Consider the following 14811-nt stretch of genomic DNA (forward strand, 5'->3'; position numbering starts at 1 on the left):
TCAACAAAATACTAGCCAATAAGATCCAACAATACATTAAAAAAATTATTCACCACGACCAAGTGGGATTTATACCTGGGATGCAGAACTGGTTCAATATCTGCAAAAACAATCAATGTGATACATCGCATCAATAAAAGAAAGGACAAGCAAGAACCACATGATCCTCTCAGTAGATGCAGAGAAAGCATTTGACAAAATACAGCATTCTTTCTTGATAAAAACCCTCAAGAAAGTAGAAATAGAAGGATCATACCTCAAGATCATAAAAGCCATATACGAAAGACCCACCGCTAATATCATCTTCAATGGGTAAAAACTGAGAGTTTTTCCTCTAAGGTCAGGAACCAGACAGGCATGTCCACCCTTGCCACTGTTATTAAACATAGTATTGGAAGTCTTAGCCTCAACAATCAGACAACACAAACAAATAAAAGGCATCCAAATCAGCCAGGAGGAGGTAAAACTTTCACTCTTCGCAGATGACATGATACTCTATATGGAGAACCCAAAAGATTCCACCAAAAAACTGCTAGAACTGATCCACGAATTCAGCAAAGTTGCAGGATATAAAATCAATGCACAGAAATTGGTTGCATTCCTATACACCAACAATGAAGCGACAGAAAGAGAAATCAAGGAATCGATCCCATTCACAATTGCACCAAAAAGCATAGAATACCTAGGAATAAGTCTAACCAAAGAGGTGAAAAACCTATACACTGAAAACTATAGAAAGCTTATGAAAGATATTGAAGAAGGCACAAAAAATGGAAAAATATTCCATGCTCCTGGATAGGAAGAAAAAATATTGTTAAACTGTCAATACTACCCAAAGCAATCTACATATTCAATGCAATATATATCAAAATAACACCAGCATTCTTCAAAGAGCTAGAACAAACAACCCTAGAATTTGTATGGAACCAGAAAAGACTACGAATAGCCAAAGCAACCTTGAAAAAGAAAACCAAAGCTGGAGGCATCACCATGTTTTACAAAGCTGTAATCATCAAGGCAGTATGGTACTGGCACAAGAACAGACACTCAGATCAATGGAACAGAATAGAGAACCCAGAAATGAGCCCAGAAACGTACGGCCAACTAACTTTTGACAACGCAGGAAAGAATATCCAATGGAATAAAGACAGTCTCTTCCGCAAATGGTGCTGGGAAAACTGGACAGCAACATGCAGAAAAATGAACCTGGACCACTTTCTTACACAATACACAAAAATAAACTCAAAATGGATGGAAGACCTAAACATAAGACAGGAAACCACCAAAATCCTAGAGGAGAAAGCAGGCAAAAACCTCTTTGACCTCGGCCACAGCAACTTCTTACTCAACACATCTCTGGAGGCAAGGGAAGCAAAAGCAAAAACAAACTGTTGGGACCTCATCAAAATAAAAAGTTCTGCACAATGAAGGAAACAATCAGCAAAACTAAAAGGCAACTGACAGAATGGGAGAAGATATTTGAAAGCCACATATCAGATAAAGGGTTAGTATCCAATATCTACAAAGAACTTATCAAACTCAACACCCAAAAAACAAATAATCCAGTGAAGAAATGGGCAAAAGACATGAATAGGCATTCTCCAAAGAAGACATCCAATGGCCAACTGACACATGAAAAAATGCTAAACATCACTCATCATCAGGGAAATACAAATCAAAACCACAATGAGATACCACCTCACACCTGTCAGAATGGCTAACATTAACAACTCAGGCAAGATGTTGGTGAGTATGTGGAGAAAGAGGATCTCTTTTGCACTGCTGGTGGGAATGCAAACTGGTGCAGCCACTCTGGAAAACAGTATGGAGTTTCCTCAAAAAATTAAAAATAGAACTCTGCTACAACCCAGCAATTGCACTACTAGGTATTTATCCAGGGGATACAAGTATGTGTTTCAAAGGGACACATGCACCCCAATGTTTATAGCAGCACTATCAACAATAGCCAAAGTATGGAAAGAGTCCAAATGTCCATCGATGGATGAATGGATAAAGAAGATGTGGTATACACACACACACACACACACACACACACACACACACACATACACACACACAAAATGGAGTATTACTCGGCAACCAAAAAGAATGAAATGTTGCTATTGACAACTATGTGGATGGAACTGGAGGGTATTATGCTAAGCGAAATTAGTCAGTCAGAGAAAGACAAATATCATATGACTTCATTCATATGAGGACTTAAAATACAAAACAGATGAACATAAGGGAAGGGAAGCAAAAATAATATAAAAACAAGGAGGGGAACAAAACGTAAGAGACTCTTAAATATATAGAACAAATAAGGGTTGCTGGAGGGGTTGTGGGAGGGGGGATGGTCTAAATGGGTAAGGGGTATTAAGGAATCTACTCCTGAAATCATTGTTGCACCATCTGCTAACTTGTATGTAAATTATAAAAAATAAATAATAGAAAAAATAACCTCTGCTCCTTGGAGGGTGGAAGGTTCTGTGGCACAGAGAGAAAACCACTCTTCTTCTAAGACGTGTAGCAAGTGTGTGCACATACACAGGTACACATACATTAACCTTCCATGCAGATAATCTGGAAACTACATGGTCGCCTGCTGTATTTTCTGAGGAGATGTCTATTAAACAAATAGACATAACAGTAAGAGCCAATTATGCCATCTAATGAATTACAACACAAAATTAAACATCATGTTTATGTTGGTCAGTTTTAAGAATGATGATTCTGCTGATACTTTTATGGAAAACAGTTACTAATTAATAAATGTTGGAGAAACAAGAATAATGAAGACTTTATTTGTTACTCAAACTGCCCTAGGATCCTTGTTTAATCTCTTCCTAAGCCATTTATGTAGTTCTGTGCCTTTTAGGGCTCACGTTTTTTTCCCTGTCACTCAAGGTAGAAACAGAGGACTCCTTAAATTATGTTAGAAACACACTTAGATAACACAAAGTCCACCAAAGAGAGGAAGGAAGGGAAAGACTAAGTCCCGAGGTACCCCTGATGTACATGGTTGGACTTTACCCTCAAGCTCCAATGCAGTGAAGCAAACATTAAAAATCCACAGCTTGTTTATTTGTGAGAAGGTTGGGGAGAGGGAAGAAGGAATCCCTAGGCTCTTAAATAAGACCATATTTAAATGACCCCTTTAAAAAAATAGCCTTTTTTTCATTTTTATTTATTTTTTTAAAGTAATCTCTACACCCAACATGGGGCTCAAACTCACAAACCTGAGATCAAGAGTTGCATGCTCTACTCACTGAGCCAGCCGGGTGTCCTTCGCCTTTATTTTTTAGAACAGTTTTAGGTTTACAGAAAAATTGAGTGGAAAGAAAACATAACTGAATAGAAACCACAGAGATTTCCTATATACCTCCTGTCCCCACACCAACGCAGTTGACCCCACCATCAGCATCAGAGTAGTACATGTGTTAGAATCTAGAAACCAACACTGACATATCACTCAAGGCCTCTCGTTTGCATCAACGTTCATGCTTCACACTGTGCATTCTATGGGACAGATGTACAATAACACATATCCACCATGATAGTATCATAGAGAATAGTCTCAGTACCCTAAAAATCCTGTGTCCCTTGCCTATTCATCCCCTCCCCCCAACCTTCTGCAACCACTGATATTTTTTACTGCTTCCATAGTTACACCTTTTTCAGAATGTCACATTAGTTGGAATCATACAATCTATAGGCTCTTCAGATTGGCCTCTTTAACTTAGTAAAATGCATGTAAGTTTCCTCCATCTCATGGATTGATAGGACCCCTATATCCTGATTTTTAAAAGAATTTTTTCTATTATAGTATAGTAGGTATTTACGGATATTTATGCCTTAAAACTTTAGAGAAACACAATGCATTCCCACTTATTTCCTGGAATAGCTGTATCTCTTTTCTACCTCCTGGGAGGGTCCAGGGATCTCATGGAACACTGTCTGGCCATTCACTAATGTGTTTAGTGTCTATCACTGACCACTGTTCCAAATACTAGGGCTGAGTAGCAAATAACCCCAACACTTAGTGGTGCACTTCAAACATTTATTATGCTCACAGATTTTGGGGGGCAAGAATTTGGACGTGACAAACCAGAGACACCTTGTCTTGCCCTACAATGTCTGATGCCTCAACTGCAACACTTGAAGGCTACAGGATGCTATCATCTGAAGGCCCCTTCATTCATCTGCCTGGCAGTTGAAGCTGGCTATCAGCTGGGGGCATCATTTGCTCCCCACAACCTGGTGGCTGGTTTCAAGGGTGAACATCCCAAGGGAGACAGCATCAGGCAGAAGCCTTATTTCTTTTTACAATCTAGCCTTGGAAGTCAAGCATTCTGCAGGATTCTATTTATTGAGGCAGTCATGGAGCCCGTCCTCTCTCTACCCTGGGTCTCAGCAGAGGAGAAATAGATTCTGCCTTGTGATGGGGAGTGGAAAGTTTGTAGAAGAACACGTGAAACCGGAAATATTGCTGTTGCTATTTTCAGAAAATACAATCGCCTTTGTAGGGCAAAGACTTTGCTAGGCCCTGGGGATTCCTAGTGAAAAGCTATGGTTTCTAACCAGAGAAAGGGTACAGGAAGAGTGGGTAAACAGGCAATACCCCTAACAACTTTAAGTTCTAGGGTAGCAAGTAGCCAGGGTGCGTTGGAAAACATAGGACAACATCATAACCTGACTTTGGAGTTCAAGAAAGGTTTCACAGGGAAATTGTTGCAGAATCTCATGCAAAGTCTCACCTGCATTTGTGAAAACACTGATGTAGATCTGTGGGAGTCCACTTCAACACAGGCCACAGGGCTACATCCGCTAGCACAGAACCTGCAAGTACTTACCACCCCCCAGGCCTATGAAAAGGTTTCCCTGAGAAAGACCTGATGCTGGCTGGAACCTTCCACACCTTCCACAGGGTGGCAATATGGGCCAAACCAGTATGAGAGGCAGTGCCTCTGACCTTCGCGGTCACCCAGAATTGTTGACACAACATTACCATGTCACAGAAACAGGCTTGTTAGAATTAACTGCTCAACTAGGTGGTGTTGAAAATGGTCTGAGGTCAAAAATGACAGAAGCGCAATGGGCTGAATTGCTTAATGAATATTTCCATTTCCCTTCCCTCTACCTGTTCCAGGTTTCGGAGAGGACTCAGGAGAGCACTATTTGGACAAAATAGATCAGTTTGCACCAATATTTTACAGAGAGGGAACTGAGAGTCAGAGAGATTCAAGTGACTCACTCAAGATGACCAAACCTAAGGTTGGTCTGGTGGGGTTTTTTTCACATATGCAAAGGCCTAGAAAGCATTCCTTTGAAATGTGTGAACAAATGTCCAATTTGTAGTGGGGTTTTGGAAGATTATCCATCAATTCCCTAATTCATGAATTAGCATTTGGGATGCCACAGAGAGAAACAGGTGGGTGTCCTGGCTGCTTGTGGATTGCCACCCCACATGGGAGGACAAGCAGTCCTCCCTGCTCCCCCTCCTCTCCGTTCCTTTCCTCCCCACTCCCTCTTCTTCTCCTCCGCCCTGCTCTCCCTCCTCCCCAACTCCCCCTCCTTCTCCTCCTTGCTCTCCCTCCTCCCCACTCTGCCTTCACTGCCCTGAGGTAGATTCAGTTCCCTTAGCGCTGAGAGAAGCCATTGAGGCTGCATGAATGAAATAGCCTTTTAATTTGCTTTTAATTACTGTGGCCTGGTAACCCTTCCAAATACCCTTCACGGAGAGTAGTTTTATTTTTCCACTTATTAACCTCATTCACTAGACTGGAAAAAGAATTCCTCCTCCCTCAAGACCTCCCCTTTCATTCTTCTAGTTCCCTTTTTTTTTTTTTTTCCAGCACCAGAAACTAATGCGTGTAAAACCGGAGCCAAGTATATTGTGGTTTCAAACACAAGCCTGTTTGGAGCAGAAGCCCATGGGATTGTTGCATTTCAGCCTCGAGGGACAGCCCCCTTGGCCTTGGTCTGTGAAAGGGAGGGGCCTGAATGGCCCTTTGATTCAGCCCAAATCTGGAGTTGGAGGTGGGGGGAGGAGAAGGCCTGTCATTTGACACTGTCTGTTGCACTTGGCCCTGGCCCTCTTTCCCCATTCAGGCCTCCCTGAGGATGCCCTGACTTGGCTGGTGCCTCAGTACCCGATATGCCTGGCTCCTCCGTGAAGTCCACCAGCAATCCCAAAGGTGTGGGGAATTCGATTCTCTCTGAGAACGCTGCTCTTAATAAAGTTCTTCCTCCCAACACACACACACACACACACACACACACACACACGTGCACCCCTTGCACAACTTCAGTAGGGTGTTAACCATATATCTGCTAGTTGATTTCTAAAGTATTTATTGCTCTAGGGGGGCTCAGTCAGCTAAGCATCTGACTCTTGACATGGGCTGAGGTCACAATCGCACGGTTTGTGAGTTCGAGCCCTGAGTTGGGCTGCAAGCTAACAGCACAGGACTCTGCGTGGGGTTCTCTCTCTCCCCCCCTCTCTCTCTGCCCCTCCTCTGCTAGTGCTCTCTCTCTCTCAAAATAAATAAACGTTTTTTTCCAAAAAGTGCTTATTGTTTTTGTTGTTTGCATGTCAAGCCTAAGAGAATAGACAAGCAAATCATTCAAATTAATGCAAGAGCTTAACAAGGTTAAGAGGCAAATACAGTGTTGTGGTTATAGCCCTGGATGTTGAACAATGAGTTTGAATCCTGGCTTTACCATTTATGATCTTGGAAAATTTATTTAATATCTCTGCACTTCTCTGGACATCAATTCCCTCATATATAGTTATAATAAAAATACCTCTTTCATAGTGTCATTGTGAGATTGATGAATTCCACACATATAAAATGCTTAGGACAGTGCTTGTCACATGGTAAGGGTTACATAAATGTTGCTATTATGATAAAATTTTCTGGCTTGCATAGATAGGCAGCAAAGAGTTAAAAGATGTAACTTTTAAAAGATCACATTTAAATCCCAACATAAAAATAAAATTTCTAGGAATAAATCTAACAAATGGTGTGCATGTTATAAGAAGAAAATTATAAAATTTTGTGGAATGTAATTAGAGACCCAAATAAATGAAGAAATATTCCATGTTCATGCGGAGGAGGATTTACTATCTTGAAAACCCTCTTTCTCCCCATATTAATCTTTACTTCAAAGAAATTCCAAACAAAATTTTGATCAGTATTTTTAGTGTGTATAGTGGAACTTGACAAGCTGATTCTAAATGAAGATTAAAGATGGGATAATTGAGAAGTGCAATATCAGCACAAGGGTTGATGAACAGAACAATGAAATAAGAGAGGATCCAGAAAGACACTCCTGCATTTAGGGAAATTTGGCATTTGGCAAAGGAGGCATTATGGATCAGTGGGAATAGGATGAAATAAGTAATGCTGGGACAATCCGTCAGCCATTAGCAAAGATGTAAAGTTGGGTTCCTGCCTCAGCTGTCCTGTGGACTAAAGACTTATGTGTGAAAAACAAAATAAAGAGGACTATCCTTATGACCTGCCTGGGTCTAAGAACCAGACATTTCTTTTTTTTCTTTTTTTTCTTTTTTAAAAATTTTTGTTAATGTTTATTTATTTTGAGGGAGAGAGAGACAGAGTGTGAGCAGGGGAGGGGCAGAGACAGAGAGGGAGACACAGATTCTGAAGCAGGCTCCAGGCTCTGAGCTGTCAGCACAGAGCCCGATGCGGGGCTTGAACTCATGAACCACAAGATCAAGTCCTGAGCTGAAGTCAGATGCTTAACCAACTGAGCCACCCAGGCGCCCGGAGAACCAGAAATTTCTTTTTTTTTTTAAATTTTTAAAAAAATGTTTGTTTATTTTTGAGAGAGAGACAGAGTGCGAGCAGGAGAGGGGCAGAGAGAGAGGGAAACACAGAACCTGAAGCAGACTCCAGGCTCTGAGCTGTCAGCACAGAGCCTGATGCGGGACTTGAACTCACAAACTGAGAGATCATGACCTGAGCCAAAGTCAGACACTCAACTGACTGAGCCACCCAGGTGCCCCGAGAACCAGAAATTTCTTAAACAAGAGTCAGAAAGCACAAGCCATTAAGGCAAAGATTGATAAGATTAACTATGTTAAAATTAATCTGTCAACATTTTATTATTTTGTGGCTAACCAAGGTAGGTTAATGGTCCTAACCTTGCACCCTCTCCTTGTAACAGAACACAATTACATCGATCCCCTTTCAATGGTGACCTTGCAGTACCCACCTGTAGAGTAAGCAGAATACACATCTCCACACAATTGCGTTTAAGTCTGACCGTGTGACTTGCTTTGGACAACAAAGTGTAGCATAACATATATGATGCTTAACAGAGCATGTAAATGTGCTTGTGTGGGCTACCTTGTCCTCCTCCATCTACCATGAGAAGACCATGCCCTGAGTCACTGCTTCAAATGAGAGGTACCTGGAACAGACCTAACCAGAACTGAAGCCCGACACAACCACCCTGGCCGACCAACAGAACTGTGAGTTTAGAAAATAAATTCTGGTTGGTACAAACAACTGAGATTTTGAGGGCTGTTTTCAATACAACACGTGCTAGCAATAGTTGACTAGCATATTGACTTAATCAAAAGATTGTTTTCTTTTTTGAAGGATGTTGGACGCTTACAGAATCAATGAGGTGGAAGCTGGGAAACAGGCAGGAACTAGGATATTCCTGGAGGATAGGATTGAAGACCACCAGGGGGTCTAAACAAAGGCTCCGGAAGACCAGGGCACCACTGTGGGCATGGAATCGAATTCTTTTCTATTTCTTTGATCCTCTGGTCAAGATTGAAATACCAGGAAGAGAGCACGCAATTGTCTACTGTTCTAAGAGTCTGGGCCACCACTCTACCAACTAACCAGCAAGTGCCCGAATCTTGGTCACTGTCTCCCAGACTATATCTGGGAAAAAGGATGCCTCAAAAGGAAATAATGTACTTTTAGGAAGGGGGAGTTGATACTGGGCAACCAGAAACAAGAGATGGCTAAGACTCATGCTGACCAAGTTTCCTTCTGATTATGCTATTTATTCCAATAATGGCCGGTAGAACAGAATACCCACCAGTATATGCACTTACCTGGTCAAATCAGTAATTGTATTTTTTACAGTAAACTTGTGTTTACTCTCGAGAGAAGGCCATATAACTTTTCCTGTGTCTATGAAGGATCTATCTGCATTCCAAGTGACTTAACCAAAGCAGTGCTTCCCATGGAGAGTCACCTTAGCCAACGCTGGCCTCCTAGGGATCTCTTCTGAGACCCTCATTCTCCACTGACAACACAGAGGACAAGAGGAATAGTCTAGACAGAGGATGGGAGACATGAAAGGAATAGCAACAAACAGGTTAGTTGGTACAAGATTTTGCTTTGAGAACCAAGGCAATCAGAATGGGCTTTATCTCACATAACCAGCTGGGCATAATTGGGGGTTATTTTGAGTTGGAGAATAACTCAAACATAATGATGTTTCAGGAAAATTATTCTTCCTAGGGTATACAGGTTGGAGAACAGAAGAAAGAGATTGGCCACGACTCTGTCCCTATGCTGTAGCTTTTCAAGCTAGAAGTGTAGCCATAGGCAACTTCCCTGAAGTCAGTTTCGTCATCTGCTACTCCCCAAAGTCTGCCATCCAAGGCCAAGGCAGGTCTGTTCCTGCTAGGCATCAGAGACCGGGTAAAATCAGGTGTGTTCAGGATCGTATGGCATGGTATCGACAAAGCATTTGGGGCATGCTTCTGCATTGGGGATTCCCAGCCTGTGAGCTATGAATCCTTTGGAGAGCCTTGGAGCTGTTACAAGGGGACCCAAGTCCGTGTCCAAACCCAGTCCGAGGCTGGTAAATAACATATCTTATACATCTGCACTACTCTTCCCAAAATATATATAGAAGCCATTGGGTTTAATTCAATGCAAATGCATTTTCTAGAGTTACTGGATTCATCCTAACAGTTTCTTATTAGTATAGATTTTTCTCAATCGACAACTACTACTGACAAAATTATCAGACAAGGATCTACAAGAGAGAGGTGATATGTATCACCTGCTTCACTGACCTGTGAAGTTTAAATGACTGAATGCATGCAGGTGCTTAGACCAGTGCTTGAAGCAAAGTAAAAGTGCAGTAAAGCAACTATTATTACATGGTGATCGTCATCCATGAAGGGTAAGGACCACTCATCTGGATGATCTCTAAAACCATCTCGTGTCGCTGAGTTTTTATGGCTTTGTGAATTCTGTGACAAATCTGGTGGGTAAAGAAAGGCTTTGAGATCTGTTGTCCCGCTGTTTCAAACGCAGAAAATGGCTAAGCCTATAAGCCATCGTAAGCTTCAGTAGAAAGCATCCTCGGAAGAGGGCCCATATCTCTTCATCTGACAGAGTGGTGGAGAGAGGCGCAACACAGAGGCCTCTGGGCACTGACTGGTACCACACAGTCACCTGTTGCTCCGGTGATGCGTGAACTAACTGCTGTCAGACACAGCTTACCCACCGGAAAGCGCAACAGCAACTACCAAAGCAACCACAGGGTGTCGCTGTGACCCCAAAATTTCACACAAGGGCACGCCCCTGGGGGCAAGACTCCAGTTCATTTTTAAAGTTTTCTTTCCCAGCCTTCTCAAACTTTATTGTACACAGGTATCAGCGGGGGGCCTTGCTAAAATGCAGATTCTAATTCAGTAGGTCTGGGATGGATCCTGAAAGACTGCATTTCTAACAAGCTTTCAGGTGAGGCCGCTAACAAGCTCTCAGGTGACGCTGATGGTGCAGCGAAGTTCTGGCTTTCAGCGATTTCCCCTGGTTCCCAACCGTTTTCCCCTGATTTGGGACAGGAATAAGAATGAAGTAGAGCCGAAAAGTGGCTTCATTCTATGGCTTTCCGAGGCGGTGGAGGAGGAAAAAAAGAAAAGAAAAGAAAAATGAGAAACAACAAAAGAAAAATCAGGGCAGCTTTCTTGTGACATCCCATGTCCTGAGTCCCTCGCAGCTACGCCCCCGGCGTCTGAAGAATGACTGATGTGACAGGTGCCCCGGTTCGAGGTGAGCTCCGGAGAAGGTCAGAATGGTTTTTCCCTTCTTTCTCTGGCACAAGGGCTCGTTTAGGAATGTATTGCAGAATTTACAGAACACCAAGTGGTCAAATGCTGCAGCGAACACTGGGAAGCTTCCCACCCAAGCCAAGGCAGGGTTTCCACGGCGCCAGCTGAGAGTTGAAGTGCACTGACAGGAAGAGAGGCTTTGCTGATGGCATTACTCTTGCGTGCACAATGGGATCTATTTTAATGTCGTGAACTTCTGCTTTCCACACCCGCAGGGGAGGGGGAAAAGAGCCACTGCTGAAGTGAAACTCTTAGTAAACCCGGTTGGGGTGGGGGGGGGGGGGGGGGGGGCGTTTGACTTCCTGGCCTGAAGCTTAGCCGCACACTGCTAAAGGAGAAGTTGCATTATTGCTGGCGCCTGCCGTGTTTGTTTCTTCTTCTCTTGAACCTTTCCTCTTTTTGCTTTTTTTGTTCGGTTTGGGTATTCCTTTTTAATGACCGTCGTATATCCTTTTTGTCCTTTTTCGTTTGGCACCTGAGGCCAAGTTTTAAAAATTAAAAACGAAATTCTCTCTATTCGGGTTTTAGCTATTATATCAAATCAGTTTCAAGCTTATTGAGCTTCCCGCTTGTGAAGACTGAGGAAGATGTCGGGTCGAAGTTTTTTCTAAGGTTCTGACAGTGGAAAATATATTCCTTTCCCCCCTCCATCCTCTCCTGGGCCTCCTTATGGGGCAAACCTCCCCATCCAATTTGATTTATAAAATATGTAGCAGTGTGTTGTAACTGAATCTAAACTAAGACTAAAAGTTGGGCTATTTGAATGATGTTCATTCCTCCCAGTTAATATGCATATATTGATAGGCATAGGTAGGAGGAGGAAAGAGTACATGGTTGAGGGGGGGTTGCAAATGACAGGTGGGAAGGAATAATGACAATGGGAGGAATGTGGTGCTCATCATACTCCTTGCCCCCGGACGGGTTTGGGGCTCCTACAAAGGTTAACAGCAAGGGCGGAACAAACAGACTTCATGTAAGACTATGGATCCCAGCACTGAGGCTTTGGGTGCTGACATGTGCATTGTTAATTTTTTTAAGTTTTGTTTATTTTATTTTTGAGAGAGAGAGAACCCCAAGCAGGCTCCACACTGTCAGCACAAAGCCCCTCCAGGGGCTGGAACTCACAAAACCTTGAGATGATGCCCTGAGCTGAAACAGAGTCCACCGCTTAACCGACTGAGCCACCCAGGCGCCCCCTTGCACACCTGGTTTTGAAGATATACATATATACGTGTGTGTGTGTATATATATATATATTTTTTTTTTTTTTTTAATCTTGCATAACACATGTAATTCAACTAATTTGTTTTGATTATATAAGCCACATTCTTGGCTTGGGGGAGCTGATTTTCTGAACTTTCTAAAGAATAAAATGGTTTTAAATTTTAATTCAACTTTGCCATATAAATTGTAAAGGCCAAGAGATATGACATGAGTTTGTGGTCTTTGCACAATTGTGCACCCTGGAACAGTACTGTACAAAAGCTGAAAGGGAAGCAGCAAAGGACCAAATTTATTTTTGCCCAACTGGCTGATTATTCACAATTTCACACTCATAAATTTATTATTAAGCATCAAAAGACTTAGTGATTTTTTCAATTCTATTTTTCAGAAAAATATTATAGAAAAGAGCCCAAATAAATAGTTGGCAATGCTTTAAAAATGAATAGAAATGTAAATTTTCATGTTATAATAGTTACAGAAATTTTTCACCAGTTCATTAGGTTGATTACACATACACGTGGTACTCTTTTCTTAAGAGAGGTGGAGGGGCAGAGAGAGAGGAAGAGAATCTTAAGTAGATCCCACACCCAGCATAGAGTCGGATGGGGAGCTTGATCCCACAACTGACTGTGAGATCATGACCCAAGCCGAAATCAAGAGTGGGATGCTTAACCGACTGAGCCACCCAGGTGCCCAGGTACTATTTTTATTGTAATGAATATGCAGTGTTTTTCCTCTTTCTTTAGTTCCTCTTTAATGATGGAGGTTTCTGAGATTGTGTATATAAGCCATTTTTTACTTTTTAAGTAGTTATGTTATCTTATAGATTTGGTGGTTTATAGTAAATATTTGTGTGCAATTATTTACCTATTTTCTAACAGGGTCATTTAATATGACATTAGATTTCAAATTATTAGTTATTTTTAAATGAACTCTATGCACTAGTATGATTGTCTTATTTTTCTCTCCAGTTTTTTAAAGACATAATTGAAATATATTACATTGGTTTCAAGCATAAAACATGATTTGAAATTTGTATATATTATGAAATGGTTGCCACAACATCCATCATCATACCTAGTAACAAAACCTTTTTTTCTTGTGATGAGAACTTTTAACATCTACCCTCTTAGCAACTTTCAAATATGCAATAAATTATTAGTAACTATAGTCATCATGCTGTACATTATATCCCCAGAACTTATTTATTTTGTAACTGGCAGTTTGTAACTTTTTACCCCTTTCATCCATTTCACTCACCCCCCACCAGCCTTTGGCTACCACCCACCTGTTCTCTGTATCTACGAGTTTGGTATTTGGTTTTTGTTTTGTGTTTTAGATTCCATACATAAGTGAGATCATTCAGCATTTGTCTCTCTCTGTGTGACTTATTTCACTTAGCTTAATGTCTTCAAGGTCTATTCATATTGTCAAAAATGACAGGATTTCCTTCTTTTTAATAGCTGAATAATATTCCATTGTGTGTGTGTGTGTGCGTGTGTGTGTGTGTGTGTGTGTGTGTACATATACATATATACCACATTTTCTTTATCCACTCATCCATTACTGGACACTTCAGTTGTTTCCATGTCTTGGCTATTGTGAATAATGCTGCAGTGAACATGGGGGTGCACATATCTTTTCTAGTTAATGTTTTCACTTTCTTTGGAATTGAGGGATCATAGGGTAGTTCTATTTTTAATTTTTTGAGGAACCTCCATATTGTTTTCCAGAGTGGCTGCACCAATCTACATTCCCACCAACAAGGAATTCCCTTTTCAAGGGAACAAAGGTTCCCTGTTCTTCACATCCTCGCCAACACTTGTTATTTATTGTTTTTTTTGATAATGGACATTCTAACAGGTGTGAGTGATATCTCATTGTGGTTTTGATTTGCATTTCCCTGATGATTAGTGATGCTGAGCATATTGACTTGGTGAGATTCTGGATTCCAGCATTGCAGCTTTGGAATGCTGGGATGTTGATACCTACCCTGTTTTAGGAAGAGAGATTTTGAACCTCCTACTACTGCATGGAACTCAGCATGGCTCCTCACCTCAAGGATAAATGAATTTGGGTTTATTGAGAGAAAACACCTCAGCGCAGACATTAGCATCATCTAGGAGGCAACTTCATTCAGCATTGTCAATAGTGCAAGGCTCTCTCAAGGGCTTTGAAGGGCCCCAGGTCTAGCCACCTGAGTTAGCTACAGTGGGCAGGCCATGGTGGTGGCAAATGGGGAGTGTAGCTGTCAGTGTGGTGTGCGAGCAGAACTGAGGCTCCTTGAGATCTCCTAGAATTACTCATGGGACCTTTGCAGGAGGCCAAAAGCCCTGCATAAGCCGGTGGGCCAAGAACAAAAACTTGGGGTCACTGATGTTGATGTGCCTTATTTTAGCCATAGGCCAGTAAGGACTGGCAGCATTTGAGTTATATACTAAATGATGAGACTTACTTTAAAGCAACAA

General features: G+C 41.7%; 1 long non-coding RNA gene across 1 annotated transcript in view; it reads left to right on the plus strand.

Annotated features, from left to right (window-relative positions):
• Positions 1-10629: 10629 nt before the first annotated feature.
• The window catches only part of LOC125923599 (uncharacterized), a 36248-nt gene continuing 32066 nt past the window's right edge, over positions 10630-14811 (plus strand). Inside the window, exon 1 of the long non-coding RNA XR_007458099.1 lies at positions 10630-11076. This is a non-coding gene — a long non-coding RNA (uncharacterized LOC125923599). The remainder of the gene's footprint in view (positions 11077-14811) is intronic.

This window comes from Panthera uncia, chromosome B1 (genome assembly GCF_023721935.1).
Source record: "Panthera uncia isolate 11264 chromosome B1, Puncia_PCG_1.0, whole genome shotgun sequence".
NCBI classification, from domain to species: Eukaryota; Metazoa; Chordata; class Mammalia; order Carnivora; family Felidae; genus Panthera; species Panthera uncia.